The 20,140-nt window shown below is 49.3% G+C and overlaps 9 non-coding genes across 9 annotated transcripts; all 9 read right to left on the reverse strand.

Annotated features, from left to right (window-relative positions):
• Positions 1 to 93: 93 nt before the first annotated feature.
• On the reverse strand, positions 94 to 164 carry trnag-gcc (transfer RNA glycine (anticodon GCC)). Its single transcript has one exon. It is a non-coding gene; the product is annotated as a tRNA-Gly (tRNA).
• Positions 165 to 1,484: 1,320 nt separating this feature from the next.
• On the reverse strand, positions 1,485 to 1,555 carry trnag-gcc (transfer RNA glycine (anticodon GCC)). Its single transcript has one exon. It is a non-coding gene; the product is annotated as a tRNA-Gly (tRNA).
• A 686-nt stretch (positions 1,556 to 2,241) lies between these two features.
• Positions 2,242 to 2,313, reverse strand: trnaq-uug (transfer RNA glutamine (anticodon UUG)). The gene has a single exon. It is a non-coding gene; the product is annotated as a tRNA-Gln (tRNA).
• Positions 2,314 to 2,875: 562 nt separating this feature from the next.
• trnag-gcc (transfer RNA glycine (anticodon GCC)) lies at positions 2,876 to 2,946 on the reverse strand. Its single transcript has one exon. It is a non-coding gene; the product is annotated as a tRNA-Gly (tRNA).
• Positions 2,947 to 3,632: 686 nt separating this feature from the next.
• On the reverse strand, positions 3,633 to 3,704 carry trnaq-uug (transfer RNA glutamine (anticodon UUG)). The gene has a single exon. It is a non-coding gene; the product is annotated as a tRNA-Gln (tRNA).
• Positions 3,705 to 7,931: 4,227 nt separating this feature from the next.
• Positions 7,932 to 8,004, reverse strand: trnaf-gaa (transfer RNA phenylalanine (anticodon GAA)). The gene has a single exon. It is a non-coding gene; the product is annotated as a tRNA-Phe (tRNA).
• Positions 8,005 to 13,479: 5,475 nt separating this feature from the next.
• trnaf-gaa (transfer RNA phenylalanine (anticodon GAA)) lies at positions 13,480 to 13,552 on the reverse strand. Its single transcript has one exon. It is a non-coding gene; the product is annotated as a tRNA-Phe (tRNA).
• A 1,319-nt stretch (positions 13,553 to 14,871) lies between these two features.
• On the reverse strand, positions 14,872 to 14,944 carry trnaf-gaa (transfer RNA phenylalanine (anticodon GAA)). The gene has a single exon. It is a non-coding gene; the product is annotated as a tRNA-Phe (tRNA).
• Positions 14,945 to 17,655: 2,711 nt separating this feature from the next.
• Positions 17,656 to 17,728, reverse strand: trnaf-gaa (transfer RNA phenylalanine (anticodon GAA)). The gene has a single exon. It is a non-coding gene; the product is annotated as a tRNA-Phe (tRNA).
• Positions 17,729 to 20,140: the final 2,412 nt, after the last annotated feature.

Here is a 20,140-nt window from a genome sequence, read left to right on the forward strand (position 1 = left end):
GGGGTTGAGCGGAAATGTGGAGTACCTGTCTTGAGATAAGACTGAATTAGCTGGAGTTCAGCGCTGAGTGTACAGTCGTTAAAAGAGCAGCTTTGCATTGGCCGGGAATCGAACCCGGGCCTCCCGCGTGGCAGGCGAGAATTCTACCACTGAACCACCAATGCAAACACACGAGACCGACTTTCCGCCGAAAGACCGGAAAAATTCCTAAAGCAGAAACGGAGTGATGACAGCTCATTTCACACAACTGTTAAGATCAACGAAATATTTATAAATTGAAATGCTTGAAGCACAAGAACTCTGGGACCTTCTAGTGAAAGTGCTGCTTCGGGATACTTGACAACTCCGTCGACTTTTACAATAAATGCCTCGAAAAAAGCTAGTTCCATCAGAAAGTTGTAAAGAGCATCAGAAGGCAGCACGGTTTTACAACGCGGGTTGGATTTTTCTTCAAGAACTACTACGCTCTTTGAGCAAATTGTGTATGTCAACGTATACTTTGCCAGTCCAATTGCTGCAGAATTGTCAGCTAAAAGAAATGCGTGTATCCTCCATTTCTTTCGCTCACCACGACACAGGTGAATGTGGCATATCTGTGTTCTTATAATCACGTCTGACACTTTCATTTTCTTTACCTCTGATCTCCAAGCACTCCCACCACCGGGAGAAAGAGAAAGCATGGCCCGTACGGGGATCGAACCCATGACCTTGGCGTGATTAGCACCACGCTCTAACCAGCTGAGCTAACCGGCCAAGCGGCAGAAAAGGTCGGCTACATCACATGCAAAAAGTGCAAAAGAAATGTTTTTGAGCCAGAGTGCGCCATGGGGCGCAAAACTGAGCCCATGATAGGTCCCACCGAGATTTGAACTCGGATCGCTGGATTCAAAGCCCAGAGTGCTAACCTTTACACCACGGAACCAGCTGGTGCATTGCAGCCCAGGTGGAGATGAGCTCCAAAACGCATGTCACGTGCTGCCAAAACCCAGGATTGAACCAGGGACCTTTAGATCTTCAGTCTAACGCTCTCCCAACTGAGCTATTCCGGCACATTCGTGAGCTCCACTCTTGCCGTTTTCTGCCTCTTTCTTTGGAGCCCATCTCCCCACCTGAGCCACATGCCGTGAATGTCGACCTTAAGCAGCAGCAAGCTATGAAAAGTGTCCGATTTTAAGCCATAGTACGGTACACGAGTCAGGTGAGAGGCTCTTCTCAAGCTAATACGAGACTGTTGCTCAACAAAGACAATATGTCAGACAGTGGAATGTGTGAGAAAGTGCAGAGATGCAAGGATGGGCAAGAAGGTGGTCAGAAGTGTGAAGCTGAGATGCCTCTGTGTAGTTTTTAGCTAGGGGAACTGTAATGAGCCAGCCTCAGGGCTCCGCTTGCCAGGGGTTGAGCGGAAATGTGGAGTACCTGTCTTGAGATAAGACTGAATTAGCTGGAGTTCAGCGCTGAGTGTACAGTCGTTAAAAGAGCAGCTTTGCATTGGCCGGGAATCGAACCCGGGCCTCCCGCGTGGCAGGCGAGAATTCTACCACTGAACCACCAATGCAAACACACGAGACCGACTTTCCGCCGAAAGACCGGAAAAATTCCTAAAGCAGAAACGGAGTGATGACAGCTCATTTCACACAACTGTTAAGATCAACGGAATATTTATAAATTGAAATGCTTGAAGCACAAGAACTCTGGGACCTTCTAGTGGAAGTGCTGCTTCGGGATACTTGACAACTCCGTCGACTTTTCCAATAAATGCCTCGAAAAAAGCTAGTTCCATCAGAAAGTTGTAAAGAGCATCAGAAGGCAGCACGGTTTTACAACGCGGGTTGGATTTTTCTTCAAGAACTACTACGCTCTTTGAGCAAATTGTGTATGTCAACGTATACTTTGCCAGTCCAATTGCTGCAGAATTGTCAGCTAAAAGAAATGCGTGTATCCTCCATTTCTTTCGCTCACCACGACACAGGTGAATGTGGCATATCTGTGTTCTTATAATCACGTCTGACACTTTCATTTTCTTTACCTCTGATCTCCAAGCACTCCCACCACCGGGAGAAAGAGAAAGCATGGCCCGTACGGGGATCGAACCCATGACCTTGGCGTGATTAGCACCACGCTCTAACCAGCTGAGCTAACCGGCCAAGCGGCAGAAAAGGTCGGCTACATCACATGCAAAAAGTGAAAAAGAAATGTTTTTGAGCCAGAGTGCGCCATGGGGCGCAAAACTGAGCCCATGATAGGTCCCACCGAGATTTGAACTCGGATCGCTGGATTCAAAGCCCAGAGTGCTAACCATTACACCATGGAACCAGCTGGTGCATTGCAGCCCAGGCGGAGACGAGCTCCAAAACGCATGTCACGTGCTGCCAAAACCCGGGATTGAACCAGGGACCTTTAGATCTTCAGTCTAACGCTCTCCCAACTGAGCTATTCCGGCACATTCGTGAGCTCCACTCTTGCCGTTTTCTGCCTCTTTCTTTGGAGCCCATCTCCCCACCTGAGCCACATGCCGTGAACGTCGACCTTAAGCAGCAGCAAGCTATGAAAAGTGTCCGATTTTAAGCAATAGTACGGTACACGAGTCAGGTGAGAGGCTCTTCTCAAGCTAACACGAGACTGTTGCTCAACAAAGACAATATGTCAGACAGTGGAATGTGTGAGAAAGTGCAGAGATGCAAGGATGGGCAAGAAGGTGGTCAGAAGTGTGAAGCTGAGATGCCTCTGTGTAGTTTTTAGCTAGGGGAACTGTAATGAGCCAGCCTCAGGGCTCCGCTTGCCAGGGGTTGAGCGGAAATGTGGAGTACCTGTCTTGAGATAAGACTGAATTAGCTGGAGTTCAGCGCTGAGTGTACAGTCGTTAAAAGAGGAGCTTTGCATTGGCCGGGAATCGAACCCGGGCCTCCCGCGTGGCAGGCGAGAATTCTACCACTGAACCACCAATGCAAACACACGAGACCGACTTTCCGCCGAAAGACCGGAAAAATTCCTAAAGCAGAAACGGAGTGATGACAGCTCATTTCACACAACTGTTAAGATCAACGGAATATTTATAAATTGAAATGCTTGAAGCACAAGAACTCTGGGACCTTCTAGTGGAAGTGCTGCTTCGGGATACTTGACAACTCCGTCGACTTTTCCAATAAATGCCTCGAAAAAAGCTAGTTCCATCAGAAAGTTGTAAAGAGCATCAGAAGGCAGCATGGTTTTACAACGCGGGTTGGATTTTTCTTCAAGAACTACTACGCTCTTTGAGCAAATTGTGTATGTCAACGTATACTTTGCCAGTCCAATTGCTGCAGAATTGTCAGCTAAGAGAAATGCGTGTATCCTCCATTTCTTTCGCTCACCACGACACAGGTGAATGTGGCATATCTGTATTCTTATAATCACGTCTGACACTTTCATTTTCTTTACCTCTGATCTCCAAGCACTCCCACCACCGGGAGAAAGAGAAAGCATGGCCCGTACGGGGATCGAACCCATGACCTTGGCGTGATTAGCACCACGCTCTAACCAGCTGAGCTAACCGGCCAAGCGGCAGAAAAGGTCGGCTACATCACATGCAAAAAGTGCAAAAGAAATGTTTTTGAGCCAGAGTGCGCCATGGGGCGCAAAACTGAGCCCATGATAGGTCCCACCGAGATTTGAACTCGGATCGCTGGATTCAAAGCCCAGAGTGCTAACCATTACACCATGGAACCAGCTGGTGCATTGCAGCCCAGGCGGAGACGAGCTCCAAAACGCATGTCACGTGCTGCCAAAACCCGGGATTGAACCAGGGACCTTTAGATCTTCAGTCTAACGCTCTCCCAACTGAGCTATTCCGGCACATTCGTGAGCTCCACTCTTGCCGTTTTCTGCCTCTTTCTTTGGAGCCCATCTCCCCACCTGAGCCACATGCCGTGAACGTCGACCTTAAGCAGCAAGCTATGAAAAGTGTCCGATTTTAAGCCATAGTACGGTACACGAGTCAGGTGAGAGGCTCTTCTCAAGCTAACACGAGACTGTTGCTCAACAAAGACAATATGTCAGACAGTGGAATGTGTGAGAAAGTGCACAGATGCAAGGATGGGCAAGAAGGCGGTCAGAAGTGTGAAGCTGAGATGCCTCTGTGTAGTTTTTAGCTAGGGGAACTGTAATGAGCCAGCCTCAGGGCTCCGCTTGCCAGGGGTTGAGCGGAAATGTGGAGTACCTGTCTTGAGATAAGACTGAATTAGCTGGAGTTCAGCACTGAGTGTACAGTTATTGAAAGAGCCGCTTTGCATTGGCCGGGAATCGAACCCGGGCCTCCCGCGTGGCAGGCGAGAATTCTACCACTGAACCACCCATGCAAACACACGAGACCGGCTTTCCGCCGAAAGACCGGAAAAATTGCTAAAGCAAAAACGGAGTGATGACAGCTCATTTCACACAACTGTTAAGATCAACGGAGTATTTATAAATTGAAGTGCTTGAAGCACAAGAACTCTGGGACCTTCTAGTGGAAGTGCTGCTTCGGGATGCTTGACAACTCCGTCGACTTTTCCAATAAATGCCTCCAAAAAAGCTCGTTCCATCAGAAACTTGTAAACAACACCAGAAGGCAGCATGGTTTTACAGTGCGGGTTGAATTTTTCTTCAAGAACTACTACGCTCTTTGAGCAAATTGTGTATGTAGACGTACACTTTGCCAGTCCACTTGCTGCAGAATTGTCAGCTAAGAGAAATGCGTGTATCCTCCATTTCTTTTTCTCACCACGACGCAGGTGAATCTGGCACGACTGTGTTCTTATAATCACGTCGGACACTTTCATTTTCCTTACCTCTTATCTCCAAGCACTCCGAACACCGGGAGAAAGAGAAAGCGTGGCCCGTATGGGGATCGAACCCATTACCTTGGCGTTATTAGCACCACGCTCTAACCAGCTGAGCTAACCGGCCAAGCGGCAGAAAAGGTCGGCTACACCACATGCAAAAAGTGCAAAAGAAACGTTTTTGGGCAAGAGTGCGCCTTGGGGCGCAAAACTGAGCCCATGACAGGTCCCACAGAGATTTGAACTCGGATCGCTGGATTCAGAGCCCAGAGTGCTAACCATTACACCATGGAACCAGTGGGTACATTGCAGCCCAAGGCGGAGACGAGCTCCAAGACTCACGTCACGTGCTGCCAGAACCCGGGATTGAACCAGGGACATTTAGATCTTCATTCTAACGCTCTCCCAACTGAGCTATTCCGGCACAACCGTGAGCTCCACTCTTGCCGTTTTCTGCCTCTTTCTTTGGAGCCCATCTCCCCACCTGAGCCACATGCAGTGAATGTCAACCTGGAGCAGCAGCAAGCTATGAGAAGTGTCCGATTTTAAGCCATAGTATGGTACACGAGTCAGGTGAGAGGCTCTTCTCAAGCTAACACGAGACTGTTGCTCAACAAAGACAATATGTCAGACAGTGGAATGTGTGAGAAAGTGCACAGATGCAAGGATGGGCAAGAAGGCGGTCAGAAGTGTGAAGCTGAGATGCCTCTGTGTAGTTTTTAGCTAGGGGAACTGTAATGAGCCAGCCTCAGGGCTCCGCTTGCCAGGGGTTGAGCGGAAATGTGGAGTACCTGTCTTGAGATAAGACTGAATTAGCTGGAGTTCAGTGCTGAGTGTACAGTTATTAAAAGAGCCACTTTGCATTGGCCGGGAATCGAGCCCTGGCCTCCCGCGTGGCAGGCGAGAATTCTACCACTGAACCAGCCATGCAAACACACGAGACCGGCTTTCCGCCGAAAGACCGGAAAAATTGCTAAAGCAAAAACGGAGTGATGACAGCTCATTTCACACAACTGTTAAGATCAACGGAGTATTTATAAATTGAAGTGCTTGAAGCACAAGAACTCTGGGACCTTCTAGTGGAAGTGCTGCTTCGGGATGCTTGACAACTCCGTCGACTTTTCCAATAAATGCCTCCAAAAAAGCTCGTTCCATCAGAAACTTGTAAACAACACCAGAAGGCAGCATGGTTTTACAGTGCGGGTTGGATTTTTCTTCAAGAACTACTACGCTCTTTGAGCAAATTGTGTATGTAGACGTACACTTTGCCAGTCCACTTGCTGCAGAATTGTCAGCTAAGAGAAATGCGTGTATCCTCCATTTCTTTTTCTCACCACGACGCAGGTGAATCTGGCACGACTGTGTTCTTATCATCACGTTGGACACTTTCATTTTCCCTACCTCTGATCTCCAAGCACTCCGACCTACGGGAGAAAGAGAGAGCGTGGCCCGTATGGGGATCGAACCCATGACCTTGGCGTTATTAGCACCACGCTCTAACCAGCTGAGCTAACCGGCCAAGCGGCAGAAAAGGTCGGCTACACCACATGCAAAAAGTGCAAAAGAAACGTTTTTGGGCAAGAGTGCGCCTTGGGGCGCAAAACTGAGCCCATGACAGGTCCCACCGAGATTTGAACTCGGATCGCTGGATTCAGAGCCCAGAGTGCTAACCATTACACCATGGAACCAGCAGGTACATCGCAGCCCAAGGCGGAGACGAGCTCCAAGACTCACATCACGTGCTGCCAGAACCCAGGATTGAACCAGGGACCTTTAGATCTTCAGTCTAACGCTCTCCCAACTGAGCTATTCCGGCACAACCGTGAGCTCCACTCTTGCCGTTTTCTGCCTCTTTCTTTGGAGCCCATCTCCCCACCTGAGCCACATGCAGTGAATGTCAACCTGGAGCAGCAGCAAGCTATGAGAAGTGTCCGATTTTAAGCCATAGTACGGTACACGAGTCAGGTGAGAGGCTCTTCTCAAGCTAACACGAGACTGTTGCTCAACAAAGACAATATGTCAGACAGTGGAATGTGTGAGAAAGTGCACAGATGCAAGGATGGGCAAGAAGGCGGTCAGAAGTGTGAAGCTGAGATGCCTCTGTGTAGTTTTTAGCTAGGGGAACTGTAATGAGCCAGCCTCAGGGCTCCGCTTGCCAGGGGTTGAGCGGAAATGTGGAGTACCTGTCTTGAGATAAGACTGAATTAGCTGGAGTTCAGCGCTGAGTGTACAGTTATTAAAAGAGCCGCTTTGCATTGGCCGGGAATCGAACCCGGGCCTCCCGCGTGGCAGGCGAGAATTCTACCACTGAACCACCCATGCAAACACACGAGACCGGATTTCCGCCGAAAGACCGGAAAAATTGCTAAAGCAAAAACGGAGTGATGACAGCTCATTTCACACAACTGTTAAGATCAACGGAGTATTTATAAATTGAAGTGCTTGAAGCACAAGAACTCTGGGACCTTCTAGTGGAAGTGCTGCTTCGGGATGCTTGACAACTCCGTCGACTTTTCCAATAAATGCCTCCAAAAAAGCTCGTTCCATCAGAAACTTGTAAACAACACCAGAAGGCAGCATGGTTTTACAGTGCGGGTTGGATTTTTCTTCAAGAACTACTACGCTCTTTGAGCAAATTGTGTATGTAGACGTACACTTTGCCAGTCCACTTGCTGCAGAATTGTCAGCTAAGAGAAATGCGTCTATCCTCCATTTCTTTTTCTCACCACGACGCAGGTGAATCTGGCACGACTGTGTTCTTATAATCACGTCGGACACTTTCATTTTCCTTACCTCTGATCTCCAAGCACTCCGACCACCGGGAGAAAGAGAAAGCGTGGCCCGTATGGGGATCGAACCCATGACCTTGGCGTTATTAGCACCAAGCTCTAACCAGCTGAGCTAACCGGCCAAGCGGTAGAAAAGGTCGGCTACACCACATGCAAAAAGTGCAAAAGAAACGTTTTTGGGCAAGAGTGCGCCTTGGGGCGCAAAACTGAGCCCATGACAGGTCCCACCGAGATTTGAACTCGGATCGCTGGATTCAGAGCCCAGAGTGCTAACCATTACACCATGGAAACAGCGGGTACATTGCAGCCCAAGGCGGAGACGAGCTCCAAGACTCACGTCACGTGCTGCCAGAACCCGGGATTGAACCAGGGACCTTTAGATCTTCAGTCTAACGCTCTCCCAACTGAGCTATTCCGGCACAACCGTGAGCTCCACTCTTGCCGTTTTCTGCCTCTTTCTTTGGAGCCCATCTCCCCACCTGAGCCACATGCAGTGAATGTCAACCTGGAGCAGCAGCAAGCTATGAGAAGTGTCCGATTTTAAGCCATAGTACGGTACACGAGTCAGGTGAGAGGCTCTTCTCAAGCTAACACGAGACTGTTGCTCAACAAAGACAATATGTCAGACAGTGGAATGTGTGAGAAAGTGCACAGATGCAAGGATGGGCAAGAAGGCGGTCAGAAGTGTGAAGCTGAGATGCCTCTGTGTAGTTTTTAGCTAGGGGTACTGTAATAAGCCAGCCTCAGGGCTCCGCTTGCCAGGGGTTGAGCGGAAATGTGGAGTACCTGTCTTGAGATAAGACTGAATTAGCTGGAGTTCAGCGCTGAGTGTACAGTTATTAAAAGAGCCGCTTTGCATTGGCCGGGAATCGAACCCTGGCCTCCCGTGTGGCAGGCGAGAATTCTACCACTGAACCACCCATGCAAACACACGAAACCGGTTTTCCGCCGAAAGACTGGAAAAATTGCTAAAGCAAAAACGGAGTGATGACAGCTCATTTCACACAACTGTTAAGATCAACGGAGTATTTATAAATTGAAGTGCTTGAAGCACAAGAACTCTGGGACCTTCTAGTGGAAGTGCTGCTTCGGGATGCTTGACAACTCCGTCGACTTTTCCAATAAATGCCTCCAAAAAAGCTCGTTCCATCAGAAACTTGTAAACAACACCAGAAGGCAGCATGGTTTTACAGTGCGGGTTGGATTTTTCTTCAAGAAGTACTACGCTCTTTGAGCAAATTGTGTATGTAGACGTACACTTTGCCAGTATACTTGCTGCAGAATTGTCAGCTAAGAGAAATGCGTCTATCCTCCATTTCTTTTTCTCACCACGACGCAGGTGAATCTGGCACGACTGTGTTCTTATCATCACGTGGGACACTTTCATTTTCCCTACCTCTGATCTCCAAGCACTCCGACCTCCTGGAGAAAGAGAAAGCGTGGCCCGTATGGGGATCGAACCCATGACCTTGGCGTTATTAGCACCACGCTCTAACCAGCTGAGCTAACCGGCCAAGCGGCAGAAAAGGTCAGCTACACCACATGCAAAAAGTGCAAAAGAAACGTTTTTGGGCAAGAGTGCGCCTTGGGGCGCAAAACTGAGCCCATGACAGGTCCCACCGAGATTTGAACTCGGATCGCTGGATTCAGAGCCCAGAGTGCTAACCATTACAACATGGAACCAGCGGGTACATCGCAGCCCAAGGCGGAGATGAGCTCCAAGACTCACGTCACGTGCTGCCAGAACCCGGGATTGAACCAGGGACCTTTAGATCTTCAGTCTAACACTCTCCCAACTGAGCTATTCCGGCACAACCGTGAACTCCACTCTTGCCGTTTTCTGCCTCTTTCTTTGGAGCCCATCTCCCCACCTGAGCCACATGCAGTGAATGTCAACCTGGAGCAGCAGCAAGCTATGAGAAGTGTCCGATTTTAAGCCATAGTACGGTACACGAGTCAGGTGAGAGGCTCTTCTCAAGCTAACACGAGACTGTTGCTCAACAAAGACAATATGTCAGACAGTGGAATGTGTGAGAAAGTGCACAGATGCAAGGATGGGCAAGAAGGCGGTCAGAAGTGTGAAGCTGAGATGCCTCTGTGTAGTTTTTAGCTAGGGGAACTGTAATGAGCCAGCCTCAGGGCTCCGCTTGCCAGGGGTTGAGCGGAAATGTGGAGTACCTGTCTTGAGATAAGACTGAATTAGCTGGAGTTCAGCGCTGAGTGTACAGTTATTAAAAGAGCCGCTTTGCGTTGTCCGGGAATCGAACCCGGGCCTCCCGCGTGGCAGGCGAGAATTCTACCACTGAACCACCCATGCAAACACACGAGACCGGCTTTCCGCCGAAAGACCGGAAAAATTGCTAAAGCAAAAACGGAGTGATGACAGCTCATTTCACACAACTGTTAAGATCAACGGAGTATTTATAAATTGAAGTGCTTGAAGCACAAGAACTCTGGGACCTTCTAGTGGAAGTGCTGCTTCGGGATGCTTGACAACTCCGTCGACTTTTCCAATAAATGCTTCCAAAAAAGCTCGTTCCATCAGAAACTTGTAAACAACACCAGAAGGCAGCATGGTTTTACAGTGCGGGTTGGATTTTTCTTCAAGAACTACTACGCTCTTTGAGCAAATTGTGTATGTAGACGTACACTTTGCCAGTCCACTTGCTGCAGAATTGTCAGCTAAGAGAAATGCGTGTATCCTCCATTTCTTTTTCTCACCACGACGCAGGTGAATCTGGCACGACTGTGTTCTTATCATCACGTCGGACACTTTCATTTTCCCTACCTCTGATCTCCAAGCACTCCAACCACCGGGAGAAAGAGAAAGCGTGGCCCGTATGGGGATCGAACCCATGACGCTCTAACCAGCTGAGCTAACCGGCCAAGCGGCAGAAAAGGTCGGCTACACCACATGCAAAAAGTGCAAAAGAAACGTTTTTGGGCAAGAGTGCGCCTTGGGGCGCAAAACTGAGCCCATGACAGGTCCCACAGAGATTTGAACTCGGATCGCTGGATTCAGAGCCCAGAGTGCTAACCATTACAACATGGAACCAGCGGGTACATCGCAGCCCAAGGCGGAGATGAGCTCCAAGACTCACGTCACGTGCTGCCAGAACCCGGGATTGAACCAGGGACCTTTAGATCTTCAGTCTAACACTCTCCCAACTGAGCTATTCCGGCACAACCGTGAACTCCACTCTTGCCGTTTTCTGCCTCTTTCTTTGGAGCCCATCTCCCCACCTGAGCCACATGCAGTGAATGTCAACCTGGAGCAGCAGCAAGCTATGAGAAGTGTCCGATTTTAAGCCATAGTACGGTACACGAGTCAGGTGAGAGGCTCTTCTCAAGCTAACACGAGACTGTTGCTCAACAAAGACAATATGTCAGACAGTGGAATGTGTGAGAAAGTGCACAGATGCAAGGATGGGCAAGAAGGCGGTCAGAAGTGTGAAGCTGAGATGCCTCTGTGTAGTTTTTAGCTAGGGGAACTGTAATGAGCCAGCCTCAGGGCTCCGCTTGCCAGGGGTTGAGCGGAAATGTGGAGTACCTGTCTTGAGATAAGACTGAATTAGCTGGAGTTCAGCGCTGAGTGTACAGTTATTAAAAGAGCCGCTTTGCGTTGTCCGGGAATCGAACCCGGGCCTCCCGCGTGGCAGGCGAGAATTCTACCACTGAACCACCCATGCAAACACACGAGACCGGCTTTCCGCCGAAAGACCGGAAAAATTGCTAAAGCAAAAACGGAGTGATGACAGCTCATTTCACACAACTGTTAAGATCAACGGAGTATTTATAAATTGAAGTGCTTGAAGCACAAGAACTCTGGGACCTTCTAGTGGAAGTGCTGCTTCGGGATGCTTGACAACTCCGTCGACTTTTCCAATAAATGCTTCCAAAAAAGCTCGTTCCATCAGAAACTTGTAAACAACACCAGAAGGCAGCATGGTTTTACAGTGCGGGTTGGATTTTTCTTCAAGAACTACTACGCTCTTTGAGCAAATTGTGTATGTAGACGTACACTTTGCCAGTCCACTTGCTGCAGAATTGTCAGCTAAGAGAAATGCGTGTATCCTCCATTTCTTTTTCTCACCACGACGCAGGTGAATCTGGCACGACTGTGTTCTTATAATCACGTCGGACACTTTCATTTTCCCTACCTCTGATCTCCAAGCACTCCGACCACCGGGAGAAAGAGAAAGCGTGGCCCGTATGGGGATCGAACCCATGACCTTGGCGTTATTAGCACCACGCTCTAACCAGCTGAGCTAACCGGCCAAGTGGCAGAAAAGGTCGGCTACACCACATGCAAAAAGTGCAAAAGAAACGTTTTTGGGCAAGAGTGCGCCTTGGGGCGCAAAACTGAGCCCATGACAGGTCCCACCGAGAGTTGAACTCGGATCGCTGGATTCAGAGCCCAGAGTGCTAACCATTACACCATGGAACCAGCTGGTACATCGCAGCCCAAGGAGGAGACGAGCTCCAAGACTCACGTCACGTGCTGCCAAAACCCGGGATTGAACCAGGGACCTTTAGATCTTCAGTCTAACGCTCTCCCAACTGAGCTATTCCAGCACAACCGTGAGCTCCACTCTTGCCGTTTTCTGCCTCTTTCTTTGGAGCCCATCTCCCCACCTGAGCCACATGCAGTGAATGTCAACCTGGAGCAGCAGCAAGCTATGAGAAGTGTACGATTTTAAGCCATAGTACGGTACACGAGTCAGGTGAGAGGCTCTTCTCAAGCTAACACGAGACTGTTGCTCAACAAAGACAATATGTCAGACAGTGGAATGTGTGAGAAAGTGCACAGATGCAAGGATGGGCAAGAAGGCGGTCAGAAGTGTGAAGCTGAGATGCCTCTGTGTAGTTTTTAGCTAGGGGAACTGTAATGAGCCAGCCTCAGGGCTCCGCTTGCCAGGGGTTGAGCGGAAATGTGGAGTACCTGTCTTGAGATAAGACTGAATTAGCTGGAGTTCAGCGCTGAGTGTACAGTTATTGAAAGAGCCGCTTTGCATTGGCCGGGAATCGAACCCGGGCCTCCCGCGTGGCAGGCGAGAATTCTACCACTGAACCACCCATGCAAACACACGAGACCGGCTTTCCGCCGAAAGACCGGAAAAATTGCTAAAGCAAAAACGGAGTGATGACAGCTCATTTCACACAACTGTTAAGATCAACGGAGTATTTATAAATTGAAGTGCTTGAAGCACAAGAACTCTGGGACCTTCTAGTGGAAGTGCTGCTTCGGGATGCTTGACAACTCCGTCGACTTTTCCAATAAATGCCTCCAAAAAAGCTCGTTCCATCAGAAACTTGTAAACAACACCAGAAGGCAGCATGGTTTTACAGTGCGGGTTGGATTTTTCTTCAAGAACTACTACGCTCTTTGAGCAAATTGTGTATGTAGACGTACACTTTGCCAGTCCACTTGCTGCAGAATTGTCAGCTAAGAGAAATGCGTGTATCCTCCATTTCTTTTTCTCACCACGACGCAGGTGAATCTGGCACGACTGTGTTCTTATAATCACGTCGGACACTTTCATTTTCCTTACCTCTTATCTCCAAGCACTCCGACCACCGGGAGAAAGAGAAAGCGTGGCCCGTATGGGGATCGAACCCATGACCTTGGCGTTATTAGCACCACGCTCTAACCAGCTGAGCTAACCGGCCAAGCGGCAGAAAAGGTCGGCTACACCACATGCAAAAAGTGCAAAAGAAACGTTTTTGGGCAAGAGTGCGCCTTGGGGCGCAAAACTGAGCCCATGACAGGTCCCACAGAGATTTGAACTCGGATCGCTGGATTCAGAGCCCAGAGTGCTAACCATTACACCATGGAACCAGCGGGTACATTGCAGCCCAAGGCGGAGACGAGCTCCAAGACTCACATCACGTGCTGCCAGAACCCGGGATTGAACCAGGGACCTTTAGATCTTCAGTCTAACGCTCTCCCAACTGAGCTATTCCGGCACAACCGTGAGCTCCACTCTTGCCGTTTTCTGCCTCTTTCTTTGGAGCCCATCTCCCCACCTGAGCCACATGCAGTGAATGTCAACCTGGAGCAGCAGCAAGCTATGAGAAGTGTCCGATTTTAAGCCATAGTACGGTACACGAGTCAGGTGAGAGGCTCTTCTCAAGCTAACACGAGACTGTTGCTCAACAAAGACAATATGTCAGACAGTGGAATGTGTGAGAAAGTGCACAGATGCAAGGATGGGCAAGAAGGCGGTCAGAAGTGTGAAGCTGAGATGCCTCTGTGTAGTTTTTAGCTAGGGGAACTGTAATGAGCCAGCCTCAGGGCTCCGCTTGCCAGGGGTTGAGCGGAAATGTAGAGTACCTGTCTTGAGATAAGACTGAATTAGCTGGAGTTCAGTGCTGAGTGTACAGTTATTAAAAGAGCCACTTTGCATTGGCCGGGAATCGAACCCTGGCCGCCCGCGTGGCAGGCGAGAATTCTACCACTGAACCACCCATGCAAACACACGAAACCGGCTTTCCGCCGAAAGACCGGAAAAATTGCTAAAGCAAAAACGGAGTGATGACAGCTCATTTCACACTACTGTTAAGATCAACGGAGTATTTATAAATTGAAGTGCTTGAAGCACAAGAACTCTGGGACCTTCTAGTGGAAGTGCTGCTTCGGGATGCTTGACAACTCCGTCGACTTTTCCAATAAATGCCTCCAAAAAAGCTCGTTCCATCAGAAAGTTGTAAACAACACCAGAAGGCAGCATGGTTTTACAGTGCGGGTTGGATTTTTCTTCAAGAACTACTACGCTCTTTGAGCAAATTGTGTATGTAGACGTACACTTTGCCAGTCCACTTGCTGCAGAATTGTCAGCTAAGAGAAATGCGTCTATCCTCCATTTCTTTTTCTCACCACGACGCAGGTGAATCTGGCACGACTGTGTTCTTATAATCACGTCGGACACTTTCATTTTCCTTACCTCTTATCTCCAAGCACTCCGACCACCGGGAGAAAGAGAAAGCGTGGCCCGTATGGGGATCGAACCCATTACCTTGGCGTTATTAGCACCACGCTCTAACCAGCTGAGCTAACCGGCCAAGCGGCAGAAAAGGTCGGCTACACCACATGCAAAAAGTGCAAAAGAAACGTTTTTGGGCAAGAGTGTGCCTTGGGGCGCAAAACTGAGCCCATGACAGGTCCCACAGAGATTTGAACTCGGATCGCTGGATTCAGAGCCCAGAGTGCTAACCATTACACCATGGAACCAGCGGGTACATTGCAGCCCAAGGCGGAGACGAGCTCCAAGACTCACGTCACGTGCTGCCAGAACCCGGGATTGAACCAGGGACCTTTAGATCTTCAGTCTAACGCTCTCCCAACTGAGCTATTCCGGCACAACTGTGAGCTCCACTCTTGCCGTTTTCTGCCTCTTTCTTTGGAGCCCATCTCCCCACCTGAGCCACATGCAGTGAATGTCAACCTGGAGCAGCAGCAAGCTATGAGAAGTGTCCGATTTTAAGCCATAGTATGGTACACGAGTCAGGTGAGAGGCTCTTCTCAAGCTAACACGAGACTGTTGCTCAACAAAGACAATATGTCAGACAGTGGAATGTGTGAGAAAGTGCACAGATGCAAGGATGGGCAAGAAGGCGGTCAGAAGTGTGAAGCTGAGATGCCTCTGTGTAGTTTTTAGCTAGGGGAACTGTAATGAGCCAGCCTCAGGGCTCCGCTTGCCAGGGGTTGAGCGGAAATGTGGAGTACCTGTCTTGAGATAAGACTGAATTAGCTGGAGTTCAGCGCTGAGTGTACAGTTATTAAAAGAGCCGCTTTGCATTGGCCGGGAATCGAACCCGGGCCTCCCGCGTGGCAGGCGAGAATTCTACCACTGAACCAGCCATGCAAACACACGAGACCGGCTTTCCGCCGAAAGACCGGAAAAATTGCTAAAGCAAAAACGGAGTGATGACAGCTCATTTCACACAACTGTTAAGATCAACGGAGTATTTATAAATTGAAGTGCTTGAAGCACAAGAACTCTGGGACCTTCTAGTGGAAGTGCTGCTTCGGGATGCTTGACATCTCCGTCGACTTTTCCAATAAATGCCTCCAAAAAAGCTCGTTCCATCAGAAAGTTGTAAACAACACCAGAAGGCAGCATGGTTTTACAGTGCGGGTTGGATTTTTCTTCAAGAACTACTACGCTCTTTGAGCAAATTGTGTATGTAGACGTACACTTTGCCAGTCCACTTGCTGCAGAATTGTCAGCTAAGAGAAATGCGTGTATCCTCCATTTCTTTTTCTCACCACGACGCAGGTGAATCTGGCACGACTGTGTTCTTATAATCACGTCGGACACTTTCATTTTCCTTACCTCTGATCTCCAAGCACTCCGACCACCGGTAGAAAGAGAAAGCGTGGCCCGTATGGGGATCGAACCCATGACCTTGGCGTTATTAGCACCACGCTCTAAGCAGCTGAGCTAACCGACCAAGCGGCAGAAAAGGTCGGCTACACCACATGCAAAAAGTGCAAAAGAAACGTTTTTGGGCAAGAGTGCGCCTTGGGGCGCAAAACTGAGCCCATGACAGATCCCACCGAGATTTGAACTCAGATCGCTGGATTCAGAGCCCAGAGTGCTAACCATTACACCATGGAACCAGCGGGTACATCGCAGCCCAAGGCGGAGACGAGCTCCAAGACTCACGTCACGTGCTGCCAGAACCCAGGATTGAACCAGGGACCTTTAGATCTTCAGTCTAACGCTCTCCCAACTGAGCTATTCCGGCACAATCGTGAGCTCCACTCTTGCCGTTTTCTGCCTCTTTCTTTGGAGCCCATCTCCCCACCTGAGCCACATGCAGTGAATGTCAACCTGGAGCAGCAGCAAGCTATGAGAAGTGTCCGATTTTAACCCATAGTACGGTACACGAGTCAGGTGAGAGGCTCTTCTCAAGCTAACACGAGACTGTTGCTCAACAAAGACAATATGTCAGACAGTGGAATGTGTGAGAAAGTGCACAGATGCAAGGATGGGCAAGAAGGCGGTCAGAAGTGTGAAGCTGAGATGCCTCTGTGTAGTTTTTAGCTAGGGGAACTGTAATGAGCCAGCCTCAGGGCTCCGCTTGCCAGGGGTTGAGCGGAAATGTGGAGTACCTGTCTTGAGATAAGACTGAATTAGCTGGAGTTCAGCGCTGAGTGTACAGTTATTAAAAGAGCCGCTTTGCATTGGCCGGGAATCGAACCCGGGCCTCCCGCGTGGCAGGCGAGAATTCTACCACTGAACCACCCATGCAAACACACGAGACCGGCTTTCCGCCGAAAGACCGGAAAAATTGCTAAAGCAAAAACGGAGTGATGACAGCTCATTTCACACAACTGTTAAGATCAACGGAGTATTTATAAATTGAAGTGCTTGAAGCACAAGAACTCTGGGACCTTCTAGTGGAAGTGCTGCTTCGGGATGCTTGACAACTCCGTCGACTTTTCCAATAAATGCCTCCAAAAAAGCTCGTTCCATCAGATACTTGTAAACAACACCAGAAGGCAGCATGGTTTTACAGTGCGGGTTGGATTTTTCTTCAAGAACTACTACGCTCTTTGAGCAAATTGTGTATGTAGACGTACACTTTGCCAGTCCACTTGCTGCAGAATTGTCAGCTAAGAGAAATGCGTGTATCCTCCATTTCTTTTTCTCACCACGACGCAGGTGAATCTGGCATGACTGTGTTCTTATAATCACGTCGGACACTTTCATTTTCCTTACCTCTGATCTCCAAGCACTCCGACCACCGGGAGAAAGAGAAAGCGTGGCCCGTATGGGGATCGAACCCATGACCTTGGCGTTATTAGCACCACGCTCTAACCAGCTGAGCTAACCTACCAAGTGGCAGAAAAGGTCGGCTACACCACATGCAAAAAGTGCAAAAGAAACGTTTTTGGGCAAGAGTGCGCCTTGGGGCGCAAAACTGAGCCCATGACAGGTCCCACCGAGATTTGAACTCGGATCGCTGGATTCAGAGCCCAGAGTGCTAACCATTACACCATGGAACCAGCGGGTACATCGCAGCCCAAGGCGGAGACGAGCTCCAAGACTCACGTCACGTGCTGCCAGAACCCGGGATTGAACCAGGGACCTTTAGATCTTCAGTCTAACGCTCTCCCAACTGAGCTATTCCGGCACAACCGTGAGCTCCACTCTTGCCGTTTTCTGCCTCTTTCTTTGGAGCCCATCTCCCCACCTGAGCCACATGTAGTGAATGTCAACCTGGAGCAGCAGCAAGCTATGAGAAGTGTCCGATTTTAAGCCATAGTACGGTACACGAGTCAGGTGAGAGGCTCTTCTCAAGCTAACACGAGACTGTTGCTCAACAAAGACAATATGTCAGACAGTGGAATGTGTGAGAAAGTGCACAGATGCAAGGATGGGCAAGAAGGCGGTCAGAAGTGTGAAGCTGAGATGCCTCTGTGTAGTTTTTAGCTAGGGGAACTGTAATGAGCCAGCCTCAGGGCTCCGCTTGCCAGGGGTTGAGCGGAAATGTGGAGTACCTGTCTTGAGATAAGACTGAATTAGCTGGAGTTCAGCGCTGAGTGTACAGTTATTAAAAGAGCCGCTTTGCATTGGCCGGGAATCGAACCCGGGCCTCCCGCGTGGCAGGCGAGAATTCTACCACTGAACCACCCATGCAAACACACAAGACCGGCTTTCCGCGGAAAGACCGGAAAAATTGCTAAAGCAAAAACGGAGTGATGACAGCTCATTTCACACAACTGTTAAGATCAACGGAGTATTTATAAATTGAAGTGCTTGAAGCACAAGAACTCAGGGACCTTCTAGTGGAAGTGCTGCTTCGGGATGCTTGACAACTCCGTCGACTTTTCCAATAAATGCCTCCAAAAAAGCTCGTTCCATCAGAAAGTTGTAAACAACACCAGAAGGCAGCATGGTTTTACAGTGCGGGTTGGATTTTTCTTCAAGAACTACTACGCTCTTTGAGCAAATTGTGTATGTAGACGTACACTTTGCCAGTCCACTTGCTGCAGAATTGTCAGCTAAGAGAAATGCGTGTATCCTCCATTTCTTTTTCTCACCACGACGCAGGTGAATCTGGCATGACTGTGTTCTTATAATCACGTCGGACACTTTCATTTTCCTTACCTCTGATCTCCAAGCACTCCGACCACCGGGAGAAAGAGAAAGCGTGGCCCGTATGGGGATCGAACCCATGACCTTGGCGTTATTAGCACCACGCTCTAACCAGCTGAGCTAACCGACCAAGCGGCAGAAAAGGTCGGCTACACCGCATGCAAAAAGTGCAAAAGAAACGTTTTTGGGCAAGAGTGCGCCTTGGGGCGCAAAACTGAGCCCATGACAGGTCCCACCGAGATTTGAACTCGGATCGCTGGATTCAGAGCCCAGAGTGCTAACCATTACACCATGGAACCAGCGGGTACATCGCAGCCCAAGGCGGAGACGAGCTCCAAGACTCACGTCACGTGCTGCCAGAACCCGGGATTGAACCAGGGACCTTTATATCTTCAGTCTAACGCTCTCCCAACTGAGCTATTCCGGCACAACCGTGAGCTCCACTCTTGCCGTTTTCTGCCTCTTTCTTTGGAGCCCATCTCCCCACCTGAGCCACATGTAGTGAATGTCAACCTGGAGCAGCAGCAAGCTATGGGAAGTGTCCGATTTTAAGCCATAGTACGGTACACGAGTCAGGTGAGAGGCTCTTCTCAAGCTAACACGAGACTGTTGCTCAACAAAGACAATATGTCAGACAGTGGAATGTGTGAGAAAGTGCACAGATGCAAGGATGGGCAAGAAGGCGGTCAGAAGTGTGAAGCTGAGATGCCTCTGTGTAGTTTTTAGCTAGGGGAACTGTAATGAGCCAGCCTCAGGGCTCCGCTTGCCAGGGGTTGAGCGGAAATGTGGAGTACCTGTCTTGAGATAAGACTGAATTAGCTGGAGTTCAGCGCTGAGTGTACAGTTATTAAAAGAGCCGCTTTGCATTGGCCGGGAATCGAACCCGGGCCTCCCGCGTGGCAGGCGAGAATTCTACCACTGAACCACCCATGCAAACACACGAGACCGGCTTTCCGCCGAAAGACCGGAAAAATTGCTAAAGCAAAAACGGAGTGATGACAGCTCATTTCACACAACTGTTAAGATCAACGGAGTATTTATAAATTGAAGTGCTTGAAGCACAAGAACTCTGGGACCTTCTAGTGGAAGTGCTGCTTCGGGATGCTTGACAACTCCGTCGACTTTTCCAATAAATGCCTCCAAAAAAGCTCGTTCCATCAGAAACTTGTAAACAACACCAGAAGGCAGCATGGTTTTACAGTGCGGGTTGGATTTTTCTTCAAGAACTACTACGCTCTTTGAGCAAATTGTGTATGTAGACGTACACTTTGCCAGTCCACTTGCTGCAGAATTGTCAGCTAAGAGAAATGCGTGTATCCTCCATTTCTTTTTCTCACCACGACGCAGGTGAATCTGGCACGACTGTGTTCTTATAATCACGTCGGACACTTTCATTTTCCTTACCTCTGATCTCCAAGCACTCCGACCACCGGGAGAAAGAGAAAGC

This window comes from Brienomyrus brachyistius, unplaced genomic scaffold (genome assembly GCF_023856365.1).
Source record: "Brienomyrus brachyistius isolate T26 unplaced genomic scaffold, BBRACH_0.4 scaffold32, whole genome shotgun sequence".
Taxonomy (NCBI): domain Eukaryota; kingdom Metazoa; phylum Chordata; class Actinopteri; order Osteoglossiformes; family Mormyridae; genus Brienomyrus; species Brienomyrus brachyistius.